This window comes from Ambystoma mexicanum, chromosome 11, assembly GCF_040938575.1.
Source record: "Ambystoma mexicanum isolate Mex_15411 chromosome 11, UKY_AmexF1_1, whole genome shotgun sequence".
Taxonomy (NCBI): Eukaryota; Metazoa; Chordata; class Amphibia; order Caudata; family Ambystomatidae; genus Ambystoma; species Ambystoma mexicanum.
Window position 1 is genome coordinate 582,940,776 of NC_090934.1, and position 22,311 is coordinate 582,963,086.

General features: G+C 47.7%; 1 protein-coding gene across 2 annotated transcripts in view; it reads left to right on the forward strand.

Moving 5' to 3' along the window:
- Window positions 1-22,311, forward strand: part of LTO1 (LTO1 maturation factor of ABCE1) — a 552,752-nt gene that overhangs the window by 119,916 nt on the left and 410,525 nt on the right. The window lies entirely within an intron of this gene.

Genomic DNA, 22,311 nt, shown 5'->3' on the forward strand with positions numbered 1-22,311 from the left:
ACCAAATACCATTGCGTAACGTGAGCATGGTTTGCGACACGCCACTAGGCAGCTTCACGTGGTCACAGGGAAAGTTTTATACGCACAGAGGATTGAGGAATCGAACATGCAGCAGAGAAATGCAGCAGCTGGCTATGCTGGCAATGCATTCCTGGTCAGGTTGTCATGAATATGGGGCCCAAAATATCGTATCAATCTTTTAAGACGTTTGTGTGCTGAGCTGCCGCCCAATCCACAGCACATGCACATTTATATGAGGAAGCTCTAGTTCAATCAAAGCTCCACCTATCGAATTAGATGCCTCACTTCCCATGCCTAATCTAAGGAGGAGCCAGCTAAAAGACTAAAGAGGTGAACATCGTACCATGATTCACAACTGTTGCTGAAGTGTCTTTACCACCGTTAACTGCAACACTGACCTAGATAAAGAGGAAACGCCCTATAAGAAGTGGAAAACTGATTCAACACCCTGTCATTGTTGGTTCAGTAATCCCTATCCTCAGTGGTAACTAAAATAAAAACTCTAAAGAACCCAGAATTCGTTTTTAGTCTCTTTTGAACACTTGGAGGCAGTTGCATCATTCAGTGCCAGACAGGATCCCCTGACTGCCTGTTTTCACCTGCACTGCGTCTGTTACAGATTTCATGACACTATACATGACACTGACATTACCCTCCACCAGCATCCAGATTATGAATCCCACCTGCATTTTAAATCTAAGATGTACAAAATTGAATTCAATGTGTGGATACCTGTAATGTGATGGTTTTCCACCACTGTAGATGAGGCAGTGGTATTAATACAAATGGATAAAAAAATATTTCTGATGTTTGTTAATCTGCTTAAAATCACATGCTGTGCATATGGTCCGACATCCAGTGGCAACCGCAGAGTATTGCATCTTGTCTTTGGGGGACCGAAAGGGGACGTCTGCATAGGCGTGTCTCTAACACTATCCTTATCGTGACGTGTAGTGTACCCAAAATCCCTCACACGCTGAGGTCCCTCAGATAGTTTTTTTCCGCCCAGATAACTGGTCGCCCTGTTTATCTTAAACCGACTTGTCGGTTATTCCCCCTTTAAGTCACTTTGACAGCAGTAACAACTTGGACGAAGACTGCGGGGGATTTGTCTACGGTGGTGGATTTCGGCACCTAAGATCCGGCGGCTGAAGCATCCACGTGGCCGGGCCCTCTGGGCGGCCTTAACAGTAGGGGGAGTGGGGTCGGGGGTGACCATATCTTCGTTATGTCTTTTCTCTTTCCCCCTCTTTACCCTCTACGTCTGGTAATCTTTGTTTACACCTTTCGCTATGGCAAGGACTCCTTTTAGGTTCTGCCCTAAGTGTAGGGTCAGATACCCGTGGAAGGACGAGCACAGGATGTGCAACTCCTGTCTCCCCTCCCTTAGATCACAACGGGAAGCGGTGTGCGGCTTGTAAACTCCTTCAGCCTAAGACCTTTAAAGTGTGTTGTGTAGAGCTGTGGGCCGCGTACAGTATGTCGCGGGCGGAACCCTCTTCCCCCACCGCCACACCCGCCGAAAGTGACGGGGGCACCTCTGATGACCAAACATCCATTGCGGATAGGATAGACCTCGAGGCGGACACTTCTAGGTCCGCCACGCCCGTCCCCGACCCTTCAAGGCCTGACGCTAGTCTCGCTTCAGGGACAATACCCAGCGACAGGGGCGTCCAAAGAACACATTACACTGAAAACCTAACCCCTCCACCTATTTCGACGGGTCGTTGAAAAAGGTGAAAGCGCCAGAAGAGCCGTCGAAAATTTTGGTGGATTCCTCTGATTGTTCAGATCAACAGCCTTCCCCGCATCCGCAGCAGCGCTTTGCGACTGGGCATTCCAAGTCAAACAAGGGCGCTACCTCTAAATCAGGTTTACATGTCGAAGCGCAGAAATTCGACGCTCAGACGTTCCCGAAAGGCCCGGTAGGCCCAAAATCTACGACTAGGCCTCAAGGCGAAAAACCTACTGCTAGGACCTCCAACGCTGTGGTAGGCGGTGAATCTACCGATAGACCTTCGTACCCACTAACTCACACTGATTCGGCAGTGATTGACCACAGTATTGCAAGAATTACTTCGGCAGTTGGTTTGATACCTATCCCGTCGAAAAACATGGGGCAGGCCGCGGACATATCTAGAGATACGCCATGGTGCTCCGATTCTCACGGGACATACGAGGACAGTCAGGAGCTTCTTTCCAACACCCTGAGTGACAAATTTCGGCGTCAAAGGGTGGAAGATTACTTTTTTCCACCCGTAGGCCCTTCTACTTTCTCTTAGTGGACAGGGGAGAAATTTGAAGGGTGCAGGGATCGTCTTGAAAAAATGTATCAATTTTTGTGAACATCCTTCCCCGAAAAGATCTCGTGGAGGAATTAATTTTGCATCGGCTTCACCTTTGCAATAAGATCAGCCCTCGGTCCCCATCCATCATGAAGACATTGTCCAGATGGATACTTATTAAGACATTTACAGTGAAGATGAAGAACCTTCCTTCCTGCAGGGCTACAATGAGGACCAGGCGGATGCCACGGACAATTGGGAAGAAACCCAGCAAGTGGGGACAGACCCATGGACGCTTCCCCAACAAGATCAGGACCCTGATGTTCTGTGCCTGGATTCTCCTCCATCCACCCCGGCTTGCTAGGCCTCGCCTGTAGACGACCAAATGACCTTCAATGCCATGTTAAGGAAGGCAGCAGATCACTCCTTAATTCTGTTAAAAGAAGATTGGCCCCCTCCCTGGTGTTGCAGCTCAAACCCGGGCAGTGAACCCAAGAGTAGAAAAGTTATTTCGGCCAACTCCTTCGCACTCTCAATACATTAAAGGGCACATCACGCTGACTTCGTAGTAGTGACTACCACCCGGAAACGGGCAGGAGTACCTCTTGCTCCGGGGAGGCACCTCCGGATAAAGAATCCAAGGGGTTGTCTGCCTTAGGTAAGCGGGTTACATCGGCTGCTACATATATCACACGCATAGCGAATAACACTACACTGCTGGTGAGTTATGCAGACGCTCAATGGAACCTAGTACAGGAAGGTCTCCAGGAGGTCCCAGAACCCGTCGGGTCCGGACTTCTCACCACTGTGGCCGAAGGGAGGCAAGTAAACCAGAATGTAATGAACACTCTGGACAGTGCTGAGACAGCAGGCAGGTCTCTGGCCCAGGGCACTTTACTTAAGCGGCACGCTTGGCTTCATAACTCAGGTTTCAAGCCTGAGACGCAAGCCGCTCTCATTAACAAACCCATTGAAGAAAGTAACCTCTTTGGAAAGGCGGTTGATGAGGCCCTGGAAACGGCCAAAAAAGAGCATGAGATTCTTAAGTCCGTGCAACAGATTGCTCAAAAACCTTCCCCCCAAAGTGGAAATAATTCTCGTTGGTCCTTTCGAGGACAGTCCCGTGCAAGTCAGAACAACTATAGCACGGGAAACTTTAATGCTGGACAAACATCAGTAAGCCCCGCATACTACCCACCAAGTGGTCAGCGACGCGGCAAAGCCAGAGGTAGAGGCCCCCATCCTAGAGGAGCCGCAGCCTCTGGTCAGAAATGACCATCAGATCCAGGTCCCCTCCCATGTTAGCCCGTCGGGGGGCACTTAACATTTTTCCTCATGGCATGGGCGGGGATAACTTCAGACTAGTGGGTCATAAAGACGGTCACCCACGGGTACTGCATGGAATTTGCCCGAGCTCCACAATTCAGGCCACCGCGCTCACGGTGCCTCTCACCGGACCATCTGGAGATCCTGAATCAAGAGGTGGAAGCGCTGCTGGGAAAGGACGCCATAGAAGCCGTCCCTATTCTTCAGGTAAACAAGGGTATTTATTCAGTGTACTTCCTTGTACCCAAAAAGGACCTCACCATGCGCCGTGTTCTAGACCTGCGCCCAGCGAACAAGTTCATAAGACCTCAGAAGTTTCGCATGGTAACGCTACAGGAGGTGATCCCACTGTTGAAAACGGGGGAACTACATGGCAAGATTGGACATGAAAGATGCATACTTTTATATTTCAATGTTGCCAGCGCACATGAAATATCTAAGGTTCATGATAGAGGACAGGCATTACCAATTCAAGGTGCTCCCCTTCGGCATCACTTCGGCGCCAAGGGTGTTTACAAAAGTCCTGGCAGTAGCAGCAGCACACCTGCACATACTATCCGTCCCGGTTTACCCTTACCTCGACAACTGGCTCATAACAGGGGACTCGTACGACACATGTTTTTTGAACACCCAAAAGACCGTAGACCTTATGTTCAGTCTGGGGTTCTCTATCAATGAGAAGAAATCAGTCTAGTCCCCAGTCAAATAAAACAATGTCTGGGAGCTCTAATACAGACGAAAGACGGCCTTGTGTTCCCCTCCAACAAGAGGGTTCAGAACATGCTTTTTCAGATCCCTCAATATGTAGTAGTCTGGAGGTGACGGTGCGCAAAGCCATGCGCTTACTAGGAATGATGGCGTCATGCATATACTTGGTTCCCCACGCGCGGCTGCACATGCATCCCATGCAAGAGTGGCTCAACAGCCAATGGTGTCAGGCCTTCGGACAATGGGAAGATCTGGTAGTTATCTCGCCAGCCATCGTTCTCTCTCTGCAGTGGTGGTCAAGGGAAAACCTCTTGAAGGGGAAAACCTTCACCACCCCTGCAGTGGAAGCCACTCTCACGACAGACGCATCTCTCGTGGGGTGGGGTGGGGGCCCTCACCTGCTTCAGCAGACAGTGCATGGAGTGTGGTCCCGACAAGTAGCGTCCAACCATATACATTTACCGGAGTTATTAGCGGTGTTCAAGGCTTTAAAAGCTTTTCAGATGCAACTACAAGGGAAAACAGTGCTGATTCTAACAGACAGCACTACAGCCATGTATTACCTGAACAAATAGGGGGGCACCCACTCTCCAGGGCTATCCAAGCTGTCCCAAAACAAAACACAGGATGTTTCTGTTGTCCCAACATGTTCGAGGGGAACTCAATCTTCGGGCAGACGTGCTCAGCAGAGACTTCCCTCTTCCCATAGAATACGAATGGCACCTGCACGAAGACATTGTGTCCAATGTCTTCGCAGAATGTGGCTTCCCAGAGATCAACCTGTTTGCGGCTCAGGAGAATGCCCAATGCCAAGACTACGCCTCCATGTACCCCCAGAACCGCTCCAAGGTGAACGGTCTCTGGATAACATGGTCAGGGAAATTTGTCTATGCTTCCCCCCCCCCCCGGCTCACCTTCTCAACAAGATAGTGCACAAGATGCACCAGGAACCGGTTACCATGATACTGTTGGCCCCCATGTGGGCCCACCAACCCTCGTTCGCTCATCTAATGGCAATCTACCTCTCCCCACCAGTCAAACTACCCTGCCCGTACAACATGTTGTCTTGGGCCGGGGGATGGAGACCCTACACCCATGCCTACAAACTCTGAACTTAGCAGCCTGGCTCCTGAGGTCATAGAGTTTGGACACCTACAGCTCTTTCAGAGGTGCATGGACATACTCTGGGAAGCTAGAAAACGTAACACCCATTATTGCTATGCCAGCAAATGGAAATGTTTTGTCATCTGGTGTAATACCAAGGGCGTCAATCCCATCGATTGCTCACCCACATACATTGTGTTGTACCTAACCCATTTGGTAGACACAAGGTTGGACTTCAATTCCGTAAAGGTTCATCTCTCTGCTCTTTCAGCCTACACCACATCACAACAAAAGGTGTTGTGGTGGAAGATAACAGTGATTAAGGCCTTCATGGAAGGGGCTAAGAGGATTTATCCTCCAATTTCTCACCCAGCTCCTGTTTGGGATCTAAATGTGGTTTTAACCAGGGTCATAGGATCTCCCTTTGAGCCAATGCATAAAGCAAGTCTAAAAGACCTTACTTATAAAACAGCCTTCCTAGTGGCTATCACTTCTTTCAGAAGGTTTAGCGAACTACAGGCCCTTTCTGTTCTAGACCCCTTTGTTACAGTGCACAGGGATAAGTTAGTTCTGCACACTCGTCCCAGTTTCATGCTTAAATGCATCTCGAAGTTCCATGTGAACCAATCGATTGAACTACCTACCTTTTTTCAGAATCCCACTAGCATGGCCGAAAGAAGCCTACACACACTAGATGTGCGCAGGGCAGTCATGTTCTACCTGGAAAGAACGAAACCACTGAGGAAAACAAACCAGTTTTTCGTTTCAGTGGCAGCTGATAGAGAGGGGGATCCAGTCTCTAAATCGGCTATCTCAAGGTGGATTGTCAAATGCACCACACTATGTGTTACACTCTTGCTTAGAGAGAACTGTCTTCAAGCCTAGAGCACGTTCCACTCGGGGCACTGGGGCGTCTATAGCATTCATTGCAAATGTTCCCCTAGAGTCCATTTGCAAAGCGGCAACCTGAAGTTCTGTGCACACCTTTACAAAACACTGTTGCCTAGACACTCATTCTAGGTCTGATTCTTAGGTGGGAAAAGCAGTACTAAGACATCTTTTCTCTAATGTTCCTTCTCACAACCCACCTCCAACTCCGGGTACTGCTCGCTAGTCTATGCACAGCATGTGATTCTAAGCAGATTAACAAGCATCAGAAGACATGCATTACTTACCGTGATAGCATTTCTGATGATTGTATCAACTTAGATTCACATGCGCCCTCCCTACCTCCCTGCTCGGGGTGGAAGGAACATAGACGTCTTACTGCTTTCTCTCTTCATGTACTCACTCACAATAGCCTTGGGCTCCCTCATGGCAGAAAAAATACAATCGGAGGGACCTCGGCGCTTGAGGGATTTTGGGTACATTACAAGTCACGATAGGGATAGTGTTACAGACATGCCTATGCCGACGTCCTCTTTTAGTCCCCGAAAGACAAGATGCAATACTCCGCGGTTACCACTGGATGTCGACAGCATGTGAATCTAAGCAGATACAATCATCAGAAATGCTATTACGGTAATGCATGTCATATTCCCACCAAATAGGAGGTTTTTTTTATATGTACGACTACTACACAAATGTGTGCAGGTTTGCGTTTTCTTAAACCAGTCTATGAATCAGAGTTGCTCTACTAATGGACACAAGGCGATCAGTCTTTACCATTTCACGAGAGCAGTTCTAACTGCACTATTTTCAATAACAAGATGTGGTGGCATGCACAAGAAATATAATCACTGAAGTAAGTTTTGTCTTTAATTGAACCCCAATTAATGTATGCTGTATTGCCCCCACTTCAAATGACATGATGAAAAGACTTCTTCTCAACTGTAAGTGAATTCAATCCAGCAATCCAACTAAATCAATGCTTAGGATGGGATGCCCAATGGAAGCCCTTATTTATATATTTTTATGTCAAAGTTCGTTAAATCTGGATGATGAACCCTTAATAACGCCCCTCTCTTTGAATCCCCCTGACCTCACTGAGCCAAGAAGTAGGTTTGTTTTGCAAATTAAAAGATTTATTTGAAGAATTAAACAATATATATATCACACTTTTATGAACAAAATAATATCTGAATAGCACACTTATGAATATGGACGGTAATTAACAATGGGTAATATTACAAAATTGACACTCTTTAATCACTTAGGAGTATGAATATGGAGGATACTGTAGCAGAGACTACTTTATGTAATTCAAGGAAATGCAATAATGGGAAAGAATGCAACACAGATATAAACCTTGATATGATTTCAATCAAAAGATAATATGGTCACTTTTTCCCCTATGACTTCTCATTCCCCCCCTATGCAATATGAAGGGATGGAAATGAGGGCACACAGGTTTCAGGAATGCAATCAAGAATGCAGTTCAATTCCGGTTCCCCCCAGCAAGCTTAGAGAACACAGATATGATTTTAAACACAGGTCAAAACGCTTTTGGATGTGATAGCAATGGATGGGAAAATCTACTAAATTGATGTTAATTTACTAAAAGATTCAGGATGAGTGATAGTTACTTTTAGATTGGTTCAGGTCAACACTAGCAATGATTCATGAATGATTATCAACTTGGAAACGAAATTCAGCAGTTGCAAACAAGAAACGGCTATTTCTACAAGTGGTGAAATGGAGCTATATTGCAATTCGCAGCAATTTTTCCACATGCGTAAATCGCGATTACGGAAAAACTATATTGAAATGACAGTTAAATTTCGCTTCTAGGACGTGCGGTTCAAAAGATATGGATGTTTTTGTGGAGGTAGATTTACAGAAATAAATTCAAGATTTCAGAATGACAGATGGCGCTTTACAGATTTTAAATCAACAGGATGAACACAGGATTCTATAATGCAGTTCTGGATAGGTTGAAATGAACGGAAGAGGATTACTTTAAACTAAGCGATTGGTTCTGTACAGTTCTAGACTAGATAATCACTCCTAGTTTTGGAATGGAATGCGCCTCGTCAAAGATCTGGTCAAGGGGTTTGGCTTCACTCTCGCCACCGGACAGGTCTCAGGCCCTCTGGGTTCTGCTCTCAGCAGTGCACAGCGGTCTAGATCTCTTGAACTGGATCTGACGGGTCTGGTTACAGCACTGCTCTCTCTGGCTCTGGATCTGGGTTCTAGCACAGGGTTCTTAGCTAGAAGCAACACATCTCAGCAAGGCTGTTGAATGGTTTGGTTAGCCCCCGTGGAAGTATAGGGGTTAGAATCAGGTTGCAAAAGATTCTGAAGGCCTGCTGAGAAGGATTCAGCTTGTGAATTAGGCCTTTGCTTCAGGGTTCTAGAGCTTGGTTCTAGAGTCTGGATTCTAAGTTCTGGTCTCTGGATCTAGATCTGGAGTCTATCTGGATATTATCTGGATCTGGATCTGGTCCGGCAGAGTGCTTCGCAGGAATCGGTGAGTAGTGGAAAAAATGAGTGTTCTATCTGGGTCTCAGCAGTCCCTTTCCATGTGTTTTCAAAGTTGGTGTGGAGGCTGATTCTACATGCCCAACCCCCTAAGGATTTGATAGGTTAGAGAATTTCCTGTCGCCTGACTGAAGAAGGGAGTAGTGTGTCATCCTGTGTCATCAGGTTTCATGTTTATAGCATAAGGAAAGAACACTCCTCTTTGCTTTTACAGAGAAAATCTCTTTTTCATAACAAACACATTTCAAGGTGCACAACTTGTTCATAATACATACACACATCACAGATTACTCAAGGCATGTCTCTGTTCAAGTCCCATGTTCCTAAGTGCTTGGGTTCAGAAATGACAACTTATTTGCGCTTTTGGTGGATTTCGCAATATTGGTTCTGCACCAAATTTGATAAATGCATGCAGATCCTCTCTGGGCATATTACTGTAAATTCTTATGTTCATAGCAAAAACACTACAGCTGCAATATTAATAAATCCAAGAGTTTGGTCTCAGAACATCACACAGCGTCCAGCTTAGTCTTGAACTGTGAGTGAATTTGTCATTTTAAGTATCTTAAAGTTTGACATTTCTGTCAGCTTGGTAAAATTTGTTATAAGCAATTTCATAAAACATACATTTGCTTTCAATTCAATACACACAACGGTTTGTCTCTGCACCCAGAAGCGCGGCTGCCTCAGAGGTCACATGGCCTGTCTCTCCCAGAGCAGTTGTTGGCCAGTCGCACCCAAATTTAGCATATTCTATTCAGTCAAGGAATCTATTGTCTCTTTTTCATGCCAGCAGGGGAAATCTCCTCCTCTCACAGCAGTTCTAATTAACATGTCCTTGCGGTATCCTCTCCTGTTGGTAGGAAGGCCAGGTGTGAAGGGTTCCCATGGACAGAAGGCCTCTTGAGGTTTTAATTAAATCAGATTACCTTCTTGTCAATTTCAACAGAGTTCCTTGTGAAACAGAATGCGGAATGCATTTTATAAACTTAAAATAAGCAATATATCTTTAAATCAAGTCTTTTCCAACATGAAATCGCTGTGTAGCACTCTATATGGCATTTTGATGGAATTCTCTTCTTTGGCATATTTAGCTTCTGAAACACCGCTATCCTGTCAGAATTTTAAATCGCCAGCACCTGACAGAGGCGAGTAATGGTACTACACCCATTTTTGACAGCTGTCTATCTTTAAAAGGGGATTTAACTTGATAGCATATGATTCTTGCTGATATTGTATTGATGTGGATTCTTGCTGTAGAGTAATGTGGAACACCCAACAAAGAGGTTGGATCTTTTAGGTGTTGTGTGAGCCATGATTTTAGCACATTTTTGACAATCAAGAAAACGGATTCCCAACAGCTCTGTTTCTTTTGGCAATCAGCATTGCTATTTCCAAGTGGTTTCAGGCTACTTAGTGGATAGCTCAATGGTGGTTTTGGCCAGTGATTTCCTGTGCTCACTAAGATAGGCAAAAGTGGATGGCAGCCTATCTTTCAGATTTTTACTGCACATTTTTGGATGATTTTGAGCAAGCAGCATGCTTTCCAATGGCCATTCTGATGTTTCTGCTGCCAGCAATGCCTAGTGATGTTGCAGGGCTTGGGTGAGTGGGTTAAAACATCCCACAAGCCCCCCTCTTGAGATGGCCGTTGACATTTCATCGATGGAACTTCGCAAGACTGGGATGTCCGCATCATCTCTCCGGATTCCACAAATGGCACAGTTAAGCATCTTTTCCTCCATCAGGGGTGGATCAATCGGCTCTCCTCGTCAGTCCTGGTGGGAGTATTGAGCGATACCCCTGGCCCCTCGGATCTTTGCTGCCGGTCCCCGGGTCGTCCTCCTTGGTCAGTCTCCATGGTTTATCTCTCCTAGGATGACAAAGCAACAAGGCAACAACATATTCGTAGACATTTCCCCACCACTATTAAGGTAGTGGGGTGGGCATATACATTTTATAAATCGGGAGACATTTGCATTCTTATTATTGTATTTTATATACTATGTGTGGAATGGTTTTAGAGTTGGAATTTTATTGATCTGGAGTGGCCCCCTCTGGGGTTCCAGAGGACTCCTCCAGTTGCTGCAGAGTGTGCCTAGGGTGGCAACACTTTAGCTGATTAATATGGACCCACTTATCTTCCCCCTCTGCCAAACTGCCTTTGGGGATGCAGATCTTGTAGACGACTGGTGAGATCTTGACTACAATTTCAAAAGGTCCCTTCCAGGTAGGCAGAAATTTCCGCTGTTTGGCCTGGTTCCTTTGGAAATTGTATAGATAGACCCGGTCTCCTACATTGTATTCTTTCCTGGTAGTCTTTAAGTCATAGTGGGTCTTCATGCTATCGGCTGATCTTTCTAGATTTCGCTGAGCATAGGCAAAAGCATTTTGAAGGTGTTTTCTAGATTTTCAATATACTCATGAGTTGTGGAGGCATTGATCAATGTCTGCTCTTGGGTCCTGTAAAGCAGATGCTGGGGAAGCACCATCCTGCGTCCAGTCATCAACTCAAACGGTGACATTTTAGTTGCAGATGAAGGGGTAGATCTGATGGCCATTAGCACAAGAGGTAATCGGATATCCCAACTTGGCCCAGAATCTGCCACAAACTTTTTAAAGATGCTCATAATGGTTTTGTTGTAACGTTCTACTGCTCCACTAGAGGCTTGTCGGTTAGCAATATGTAGCTTCCTTTTAACCCAAAGTATCTACCACATCTTTGTCATTACTTCGCTGGTGAAATGGCTACCTCTGTCTGACTCAATCCTTTGGGGTAGTCCAAAATGGGAAAAAAGATGTGGTTGATCATCAGGGCAGCTGCTGTTTCTGCCTTGCGGTTTGGGGCCGAGAGACATTCCACCCATTTAGTAAACAAGCATGTCACAGTCATCATGTACTTGTTCCCCTGGAGGAGCGAATCACGGGCCCTATAAAGTCGACTTGCAAATCTGACCATGGCAGTGTCATCCCCCTCTTTTGGAGAGGCGCACGGTGTGTGAGCGATGTTGGCTGAAATTTTGCACACACAAGACACCCCTTCAAGTTTTGGTCGAGGTCCTGCCCCATGTGTGGCCAGTATGCAACCTCTAAAGATTTCAAGTGATGTATGAAACCCCCTTTTTCCTCCATCAGGGGTGGATCGATCGGTTCTCCTCGCCAGTCCTGATGGGAGTATTGAGCGATACCCCGGGCCCCTGAGACCTTTGCTGCCGGTCCCCGGGTCGTCCTCCTTGGTCAGTCTCCATGGTTTAGCTCTCCTAGGATGACAAAGCAACAAGGCAACAACATATTCGTAGACATTTCCCCACCACTATTAATGTAGTGGGGTGGGCATATACATTTTATAAATCGGGAGACATTTGCATTCTTATTATTGTATTTTATAGACTGTGTCGAATGGTTTTAGGGTTGGAATTTTATTGATCTGGAGCGGCCCCCACCGGTGTTCCAGAGGACTCCTCCAGTTGCTGCAGAGTGTGCCTGGGATGGCAACACTTAAGCTGATTAAATGCCCGGGTCCGTGGGAATTGTTGTTGTGTGGATGTCGCATGCGAACACAGTCCTAGGAGTCCACCACAAAGAGATCTTGAAAATCCAAGAAAACTTGTTTCAGCTTTTGCTTCTGCTCCAGAGTCACACAGGCATCAGCTAGGTTGACTCTCTTCAACCATCTGCCTGAAGCCTGGAAAGGCTTCTGGTGTCGCTATCTCAGCGGCCTCCTCCAGCTGGGTGGAGAAGTCCCTGGTCCAAGTGCTGATTTGGACAGGTGGCTTCAGGTGGGAAAGGCAGCCCTCGTGGACCTGAAAAATCACCTCAACCCTCCTGAAATCACAAGTCACATCTTCCTTACCGTAAGGGCAGGAAGTGTACACCAGGATGTTTTCCCCCATGCCGGGTAAAGATCCTGTCTGGTGTTGTATTGTCATCACGGTCACTGTCAAAACAGTCATTGGAGATTGGTCCTAACAGTTTATTTCCTAAATCAATGGAAAAATGTCGGTCTGCAACCGCCATTCCAATATTGGTGCCTGCGGCTAGAGTGATACTCTTTAAGTCGCTGTTATCCACCTCTATTGGAATGGTGTCATGTTCTATATTGTGGTGTTGGGTTTACCCCCAACTCTTGCTGTTGGAGAGAAGCATTTAAATGAATATAGGCATCATGGTCTTTCAATGTCTGTCCTCTTTTAACTTTCACTTCCAGGGAGAATTGTCGGGTCCTTTCTGGGATGGTGACTTCCTCTCCAATCTGAATTTCAACGGAATAAGGCAGCAGTTGAGCTGACCTAAATGCTTTCTCTGGATCATCAAAGCCCATGGGATTATCCACTCATCGGGACCGAGCTTTGAAGTTTATTAGGTCCAAACTAATGGCAACGCGATTGAGTATGTCACTGCCTAAGTAAAAGGCGGCAGTGACGTCTCGTACGACCCAACAATTATGGACTATGCTCTTGTTGCCTATGGAGATTTTGAGCATACACCTGCTTGGCAGGAGATGTTTGGAATTGGGTGCTTCCAAATCCATTTCCCATTTGTCAATCCAGTTTGAATGTGGCAATGGCTGGATGTTTTGAGAGTTGGCGGAACATGGCTTCGCTGATTAAGCTCTTCCCGTTTTTCACACACACTCGGGCGAGAACAGAGTCCTTCCCATTATTTAACTGAACAGGGATGAACAACTGCTCTCCAATTTGCTGAATATCAGCCAGGCTCTGAGCTGATTTCTCATCTTGGTAAAGAATTTTCAGAGTTTCCTTCCAGTGTGGAATACCACCTTAAACTGGAAGGAAGGTTGATTTTCAGAAATAGAGAGGACCCCCCCCCCCCCCCCCCCATCACCAGTTTGTTGTCCTGCTGCTATTACTGTCACGTCTGGAATTTGGTTGTTCTGGAAGTGAAATTCTACTTGGTCAGATTTTTGTTCAACCATGTGGCATGTGCCGTTTAAACTAACATGGTTGACACTTAGTTTTCATTTTATTGGTCGGCTAGTCTGGGTCCAGAGGACCTTGTTTACGCAATCTATTAGGGGTGACAACCTTCTCAGGAGGTCATTCCCTAGTAAACAAGGGGTGCTTTCTGGAGTCACTACTATGACCGGGTGTTTCACCTTGTATCGCCCAATTTTAATGTCCAAATCCGCAGTCCCCTCGACGGGAATCTCTTTCCCGTGAAAGATCTGAAGTTGTCCAGGAAGAGAGGTGAGAGGAATTTGGTATTTCTCCCCCCTGCCTGAATTTAGTTAATCAAAAGCCTTTCTGGACAGAAGGGTAGCTTGGGATCCAGTGTCCACAAGTGCCAAAATTGTCCCCTACCCCTGTACTTGTACCGGGGCATAGTATCTGCCCTCCTTCTCCGCAAGGGGGCACAGATAATGCACATTTTTGGACAACTGGTGGGCTAATTTTCTGGTTTTGGACATGGAGAGAGAAGAGATTTGGGCAGAATTCTGTGGGGAGTCTTGGGAATCTGAAAGAAAAAGTTGGCAACTAGAAATAGGAGAAGTTTTGGGTTCCCCTGGTTCCGTTTCTGGGCCGCCCCTCCACCCCCTTTTTTGGAGGCAGTCACCAGGATGGGTTTGAACCAGGGGATTTTCTTGCTGTTGGTTCTGGGATGGGATGATGGGCGGCACTAGCTCAGTCCCCACATCTACCCAGTCTGGATGTGAATCCCTTGGGACCCATTTTTCTTTGGGAGGAGTTCCCCCGTCTCTGAAGGCGAAGATTCTTTTCCCAGGATCCTCTGAGGATCCCTCTCCTTCAAATTGGAAGATCTGTACCTCCTCCTCAAAGTGGGCCTCTTTGGGTCTCTTGTTTCTCCTACCCGCCCCCTCTGCTCCTTGGGTGGCAGACTTTCAGGGGTAGGAGATTTTGTTTCCGGTTCCTGGGTTTCCAGGGAGTGTTTACAAGTGGGGAAGGAAGCTTCCTCCAAGGCTTTACAGCCCCCTTCCCCTTGTGCCTCCTCCCTGGGAACCGGTGGGTTGTCGGGGTGCTGCCCCCGTCATTGTTCTGGAGCATCAGGTCCAGAGTTTGGGGCATTCTGCGCTGGCATGCTCATCTGGGGGTTCCGCTGAGTCCTCAGCATGCGACCCAGATCCTGTGCCATATTTTGGACTTGGCGCTCTAGCTGTGAAACCTGCTCAGGCTGATACAGGGTTCTGTTTTCTCCCCTGGGCTGATCACAGGAAGGGTAGCTATCCCTTCTCTGGTCGTTTCCACGGGTTGGGAAGATTTGGGTACCCCTCCACCCTTGGCCTCCCCTCTCCCGGATTAGGTGGTCTGGGCTCAGGGAAGTGGGGAAAGAAGGATGGATGATTTTGGGGTTGGAAGTTGGGTGGATACCTGGGGAAAAAGTTCTGCCCAGGGTTTGGTGAATTTCTTCCCTCCTGGAGGAAGTTAGGAGGGAAGTTCCCTGAGTTTAGGTGCTTGGTTGGATCCTCTCCTTGGGCTGGAGGAGTCCACACATAACCCAGGATGGGTCGGTTTCCCTTGTAGCAGGGACTTACATAGTCAGGGGAGTGAGGGACCCCATTTGTGGGACTACCTCCTTGGCTCCCTGTCTGTCACTGGCCCGAGGGCCTTCTGGGCTTGGAATTATTCTGTGCAGGCAGGTTTTTAGGCCCCCCATCTCCAAATCTAAAATGAGGGCAACCTTTACCTCTGCCACCTTGGCAGCAGCAGGGGTGCTGGTTGGTTTGGGGCTTTTGTGAACATTATTTTTATATTCTATGGGCTTCTGCACCGCATAGATTCGGGTGGCCTGTTCAATGACCCAGTCTAGTGATCTTTTCTCATAAAAATCTCTCACTAGCTGGGTCATGATGTATTTGGGCAAGGCATGGAAAAACGTGTTAACGAATTCTTTACTGTCTGTGCGCACCCTTTTGGTGGTCTGCGCAAAGGCAGGCTTCAACTCAAATTCTGGGGGCCTGATCCTCCCCACATTGCAAATTGTAGGCTGCCTTGCGAACCTCTTGGGGATTTCTATGAACAGAAAAGTGCTTTAAGATGGCCGCCCTATATGTGGACCATCTTGAATGGTTTTGGTCCTCCAGCCCCGCAAAGAAACTCGAGTATTCTGGGGAGAATGTCCATTTTATGTACTGAACGCAGCTACTGCTGTCTTTCAAATGGAAAGTCTCCATCATTTGCTCAAAGAGCTCCAACTGTTCCCAAACAGAATACCTGGCGTTCTTGTGATAAGGCGTGATGACACTCCTTATTGCCTTAATCTTTTTTTTAGGGGTCCTTAAGCAAGGCCCTTTTTGCCTTATTGGCCTTCTTGGTTTGGGTAACCATGGTCCATTCATGACTCAGAAGCACTGCTCCCAGAGGTGCCTGTCTGATCTTCCAGGTTTTCCCGGATTCTGCGAGCCTGGGAATGGCTAGCAGAATGTGGGGACCTAGTCTCTTGTGTCCTGGGACGCTCGGAGGAGTCTTCAGATTCCTCCATGCTGCCCGGATTTGATGGGTACCCCCCCACCGACCTAACTGGGCAGAGGTTTTCAGGATGCCCGTAGTGGGCCTACTCTCCCGGGGTTCCCCACTTAAGTTCACTGTACTTGGGTGCCCATACCCAGATGCCCGCCCATCCATCCTGGGAGGTACTGGCCTATGAGCCCCATACTTCTGGCTGGATAGTAATCTGCCATCCCCGTGGCCATGGGCTCATGTGCGCCCGGGGACATGGGGTTGGCAGAGTCCAGGGACTGGGAGAGGTGAAGGCCTCTGGTACTAGGGTTCCTGAGGTTATGCCCAGGTGTTTCCCTTTCCCAGCGAACTTCATCTCTATCAGACCCTGCTCCCTGTTGCCCTGCCAGAGCCTGTGCTTTCAGTTCCTCAATCAAGGCCTTACTAGACTCTATCAGTCTCTCCTGCATATCTACCTGTTGCTGGAACCTATCATTGTGCTGACAGAGAGCCTCATTTTCCCTCTGTGCTTCCTGGTTGGTCCTGGAGTACTGGGCCAGTCTTTGCTGCAGGAGGGTTACCCCCTGAGTCCCGTCCCTACTGGCCTGCTCCTTTCTTGCCAGAGCATCTTCCACCCTCCTGGTGTGCGCCAAGTTTTGATGCTCTTTTTGGAGATCACCCAGTCCCTGGAGGGCCAGGTGATTTTCTTCCAGATTCCCTTTTAAGTGGCAGACTTCCTGGCCTAAGGTGTCCCTTTCCTGAGCAAGAGCCTGCCTCTGTGCCACCAGGTCGTCCCTCTGCCTTTGAAGGGCACCAGCTTTCTGGCGCTCCTCATCAAACTCCGCCTGGGCATCCAGGTCTTTCAAAATCAGTTTTTTGCTCTCTTCCTTCACTCTATCTAGGTGGCTTTGCAGGGTGACTACCTGCTCTGCGCATACCCTATTGAAATCCAGTTGTTGCTACAGCTTTTTCTGGCTCTGCAGTAGGGAGTCCAAACCTTCTTGATACTCCTTCTGCAAGGCCAGAATTCTGGTATCCTGGTCTGCCCTTTCCTGTTGCAGGATACCCATGTCTTCTTTTATTTTAACTAGATACTGCCTACTTTCGTTTTCTGACTCCTGGCTCCTCTGCAGCTTCTGCTCAGAAGATTTCAGATCAGATTAGGCCTTTTCTAATGCCTTCAGTTGCCTAGTTGCCAGATCTTGGCCTTCAGCACATTTGTCCTATATGGCTCCCATATATAAATATAAATATGCTGCTACCCTGGCAATCCTGCTGTCACTCAGGGCCATGTTTAAGGGACCCTGATCTCTCCAGATATCTAACCCAGTTGCAGTGACCTGTTGTGTGATTGCCTGCAACCACACATTCTGATCCTGCTCAGTCCATTCACCTCTCACAAACAACTTAGGCAAAAGGTGCTCTCTAGCTATCTTGATATCTATCAATGTTGCCATTCTGGAAATAGATTTCCTTCCTGACTTACAGAAGTTTATTATTTTATTTTGCAAAACAGTTTCCTGAGAGCGTTCCTTTTTGAGGGGTGCTTTTACAGCGTAACACAGTGTGGTAGTACAACAGGATTTATGTATCCTATTAGTTAGGACACTGTATTAAGCTGCACAAGTGGTAGATCTAATCCAGAATCCCCAGCTACCGAGCCCCCAATCTGTAAGTGACTTCAATCCAGCAATCCAATTAAGTCAATGCTTAGGATGGGATGCCCAATGGAAGCCCTTATTTATATATGTTTATGTCAAAGTTTGTTAAATCTGGATGATGAACCCGTATATAACGCCCCTCTCTTTGAATCCCCCTGACCTCACTGAGCCAAGGAGTAGGTTTGTTTTGCAAATTAAGATTTATTTGAAGAATTAAACAATATATATATCACACTTTTATGAACAAAATAATATCTGAATAGCACACTTATGAATATCCTCTTTACCCTCTAGGTCTGGTAATCTTTGTTTACACCTTTCGCTATGGCAAGGACTCCTTTTAGGTTCTGCCCTAAGTGTAGGGTCAGATACCCGTGGAAGGATGAGCACAGGATGTGCAACTCCTGTCTCCCCTCCCTTAGATCACAACGGGAAGCGGTGTGCGGCTTGTAAACTCCTTCAGCCTGAGACCTTTAAAGAGTGTTGTGTAAAGCTGTGGGCCGCGTACGGTATGTTGCGACTGGGCATTCCAAGTCAAACGAGGGCGCTACCTCTAAATCAGGTTTACATGTCGAAGCGCAGAAATTCGACGCTCAGACGTGCCCGGTAGGCCCAAAATCTACGACTAGGCCTCAAGGCGAAAAACCTACTGCTAGGACCTCCAACGCTGTGGTAGGCGGTGAATCTACCGATAGACCTTCGTACCCACTAACTCACACCGATTCGGCAGTGATTGACCACAGTATTGCAAGAATTACTTCGGCAGTTGGTTTGATACCTATCCCGTCGAAAAACATGGGGCAGGCCGCGGACAAATCTAGAGATACGCCATGGTGCCCCGATTCTCACGGGACATACGAGGACAGTCGGGAGCTTCTTTCCAACACCCTGAGTGACAAATTTCGGTGTCAAAGGGTGGAAGATTACTTTTTTCCACCGTAGGCCCTTCTACTTTCTCTTAGTGGACAGGGGAGAAATTTGAAGGGTGCAGGGATCGTCTTGAAAAAATTATCAATTTTTATGAACATCCTTCCCCGAAAAGATCTCGTGGAGAAATTAATTTTGCATCGGCTTCACCTTTGCAATAAGATCAGCCCTCGGTCCCCATCCATCATGAAGACATTGTCCAGATGGATACTTATCAAGACATTTACAGTGAAGATGAAGAACCTTCCTTCCTGCAGGGCTACAATGAGGACCAGGCGGATGCCACGGACAATTGGGAAGAAACCCAGCAAGTGGGGACAGACCCATGGACGCTTCCCCAACAAGATCAGGACGCTGATGTTCTGTGCCTGGATTCTCCTCCATCCACCCCGGCTTGCTAGGCCTCGCCTGTAGACGACCAAATGGCCTTCAATGCCATGTTAAGGAAGGCAGCAGATCACTCCTTAATTCTGTTAAAAGAAGATTGGCCCCCTCCCTGGTGTTGCAGCTCAGACCCGGGCAGTGAACCCAAGAGTAGAAAAGTTATTTCGGCCAACTCCTTCGCACTCTCAATACATTAAAGGGCACATGACGCCGACTTCCTAGTAGTGACTACCACCCGGAAACGGGCAGGAGTACCTCTTGCTACGGGGAGGCACCTCCGGATAAAGAATCCAAGGGGTTGTATGCCTTAGGTAAGCGGGTTACATCGGCTGCTGCATATACCACACGCATAGCGAATAACACTACACTGCTGGTGAGTTATGCAGACGCTCAATGGAACCTAGTACAGGAAGGTCTCCAGGAGGTCCCAGAACCCGTCGGGTCCAGGCTTCTCACGACTGTGGCCGAAGGGAGGCAAGTAAACCAGAATGTAATGAACACTCTGGACAGTGCTGAGACAGCTGGCAGGTCTCTGGCCCAGGGCACTTTACTTAAGCGGCACGCTTGGCTTCATAACTCAGGTTTCAAGCCTGAGACACAGGCCGCTCTCATTAACAAACCCATTGAAGAAAGTAACCTCTTTGGAAAGGCGTTCGATGAGGCCCTGGAAACGGCCAAAAAAGAGCATGAGATTCTTAAGTCCGTGCAACAGATTGCTCAAAAACCTTCCCCCCAAAGTGGAAATAATTCTCGTTGGTCCTTTCGAGGGCTTGCTGGACAAACATCAGTAAGCCCTGCATACTACCCACCAAGTGGTCAGCGACGCGGCAAAGCCAGAAGTAGAGGCCCCAATCCTAGAGGAGCCGCAGCCTCTGGTCAGAAATGACCATCAGATCCAGGTCCCCTCCCATGTTAGCCCGTCGGGGGGCACTTAACATTTTTCCTCATGGCATGGGAGGGGATAACCACGGGTACTGCATGGAATTTGCCCGAGCTCCACAATTCAGACCACCGCGCTCACGGTGCCTCTCACCGGACCATCTGGAGATCCTGAATCAAGAGGTGGAAGCGCTGCTGGGAAAGGACGCCATAGAAGCCGTCCCTATTCTTCAGGTAAACAAGGGTATTTATTCAGTGTACTTCCTTGTACCCAAAAAGGACCTCACCATGCGCCGTGTTCTAGACCTGCGCCCAGCGAACAAGTTCATAAAACCTCAGAAGATTTGCATGGTAACGCTACAGGAGGTGATCCCACTGTTGAAAAAGGGGGAACTACATGGCAAGATTGGACATGAAAGATGCATACTTTTATATTTCAATGTTGCCAGTGCACATGAAATATCTAAGGTTCATGATAGAGGACAGGCATTACCAATTCAAGGTGCTCCCCTTCGGCATCGCTTCGGCGCCAAGGGTGTTTACAAAAGTCCTGGCAGTAGCAGCAGCACACCTGCACATATACTATCCGTCCTGGTTTACCCTTACCTCGACAACTGGCTCATAACAGGGGACTCGTACGACACATGTTTTTTGAACACCCAAAAGACCGTAGACCTTCTCTTCAGTCTGGGGTTCTCTATCAATGAGAAGAAATCAGTCTAGTCCCCAGTCAAATAAAACAATGTCTGGGAGCTCTAATACAGACGAAAGACGGCCTTGTGTTCCCCTCTAACAAGAGGGTTCAGAACATGCTTTTTCAGATCCCTCAATATGTAGTAGTCTGGAGGTGACGGTGCGCAAAGCCATGCGCTTGCTAGGAATGATGGCGTCTAGCATATACTTGGTTCCCCACGCGCGGCTGCACATGCGTCCCATGCAAGAGTGGCTCAACAGCCAGTGGTGTCAGGCCTTCGGACAATGGGAAGATCTGGTAGTTATCTCGCCAGCCATCGTTCTCTCTCTGCAGTGGTGGTCAAGGGAAAACCTCTTGAAGGGGAAAACCTTCACCACACTTGCAGTGGAAGCCACTCTCACGATAGACGCATCTCTCGCGGGGTGGGGGGCCTCACCTGCTTCAGCAGACAGCGCATGGAGTGTGGTCCCAACAAGTAGCGTCCAACCATATAAATTTACTGGAGTTATTAGCGGTGTTAAAGGCTTTAAAAGTCTTTCAGATGCAACTACAAGGGAAAACAGTGCTGAGTCTATCAGACAGCACTACAGCCATGTATTACCTGAACAAATAGGGGGGCACCCACTCTCCAGGGCTATCCAAGCTGTCCCAAAACAAAACACAGGATGTTTCTGTTGTCCCAACATGTTCGAGGGGAACTCAATCTTCGGGCAGACGTGCTCAGCAGAGACTTCCCTCTTCCCATAGAATACGAATGGCACCTGCACGAAGACATTGTGTCCAATGTCTTTGCAGAATGTGGCTTCCCAGAGATCGACCTGTTTGCGGCTCAGGAGAATGCCCAATGCCAAGACTACGCCTCCATGTACCCCCAGAACCGCTCCAAGGTGAACGGTCTCTGGATAACATGGTCAGGGAAATTTGTCTATGCTTCCCGCCCCCCCCCCCCCCGGGCTCACCTTCTCAACAAGATAGTGCACAAGATGCACCAGGAACCGGTTACCATGATACTGTTGGCCCCCATGTGGGCCCACCAACCCTGGTTTGCTCATCTAATGGCAATCTCCCTCTCCCCACCAGTCAAACTACCCTGCCCGTACAACATGTTGTCTCGGGACAGGGGGGAAACCCTACACCCATGCCTACAAACTCTGAACTTAGCAGCCTGGCTCCTGAGGTCATAGAGTTTGGACACCTACAGCTCTTTCAGAGGTGCATGGACATACTCTGGGAAGCTAGAAAACGTAACACCCATTATTGCTATGCCAGCAAATGGAAATGTTTTGTCATCTGGTGTAATACCAAGGGCGTCAATCCCATTGATTGCTCACCCACACACATTGTGTTGTACCTAACCCATTTGGTAGACACAAGGTTGGACTTCAATTCCGTAAAGGTTCATCTGGCTGCTCTTTCAGCCTACACCACATCACAACAAAAGGTGTTGTGGTGGAAGATAACAGTGATTAAGGCCTTTATGGAAGGGG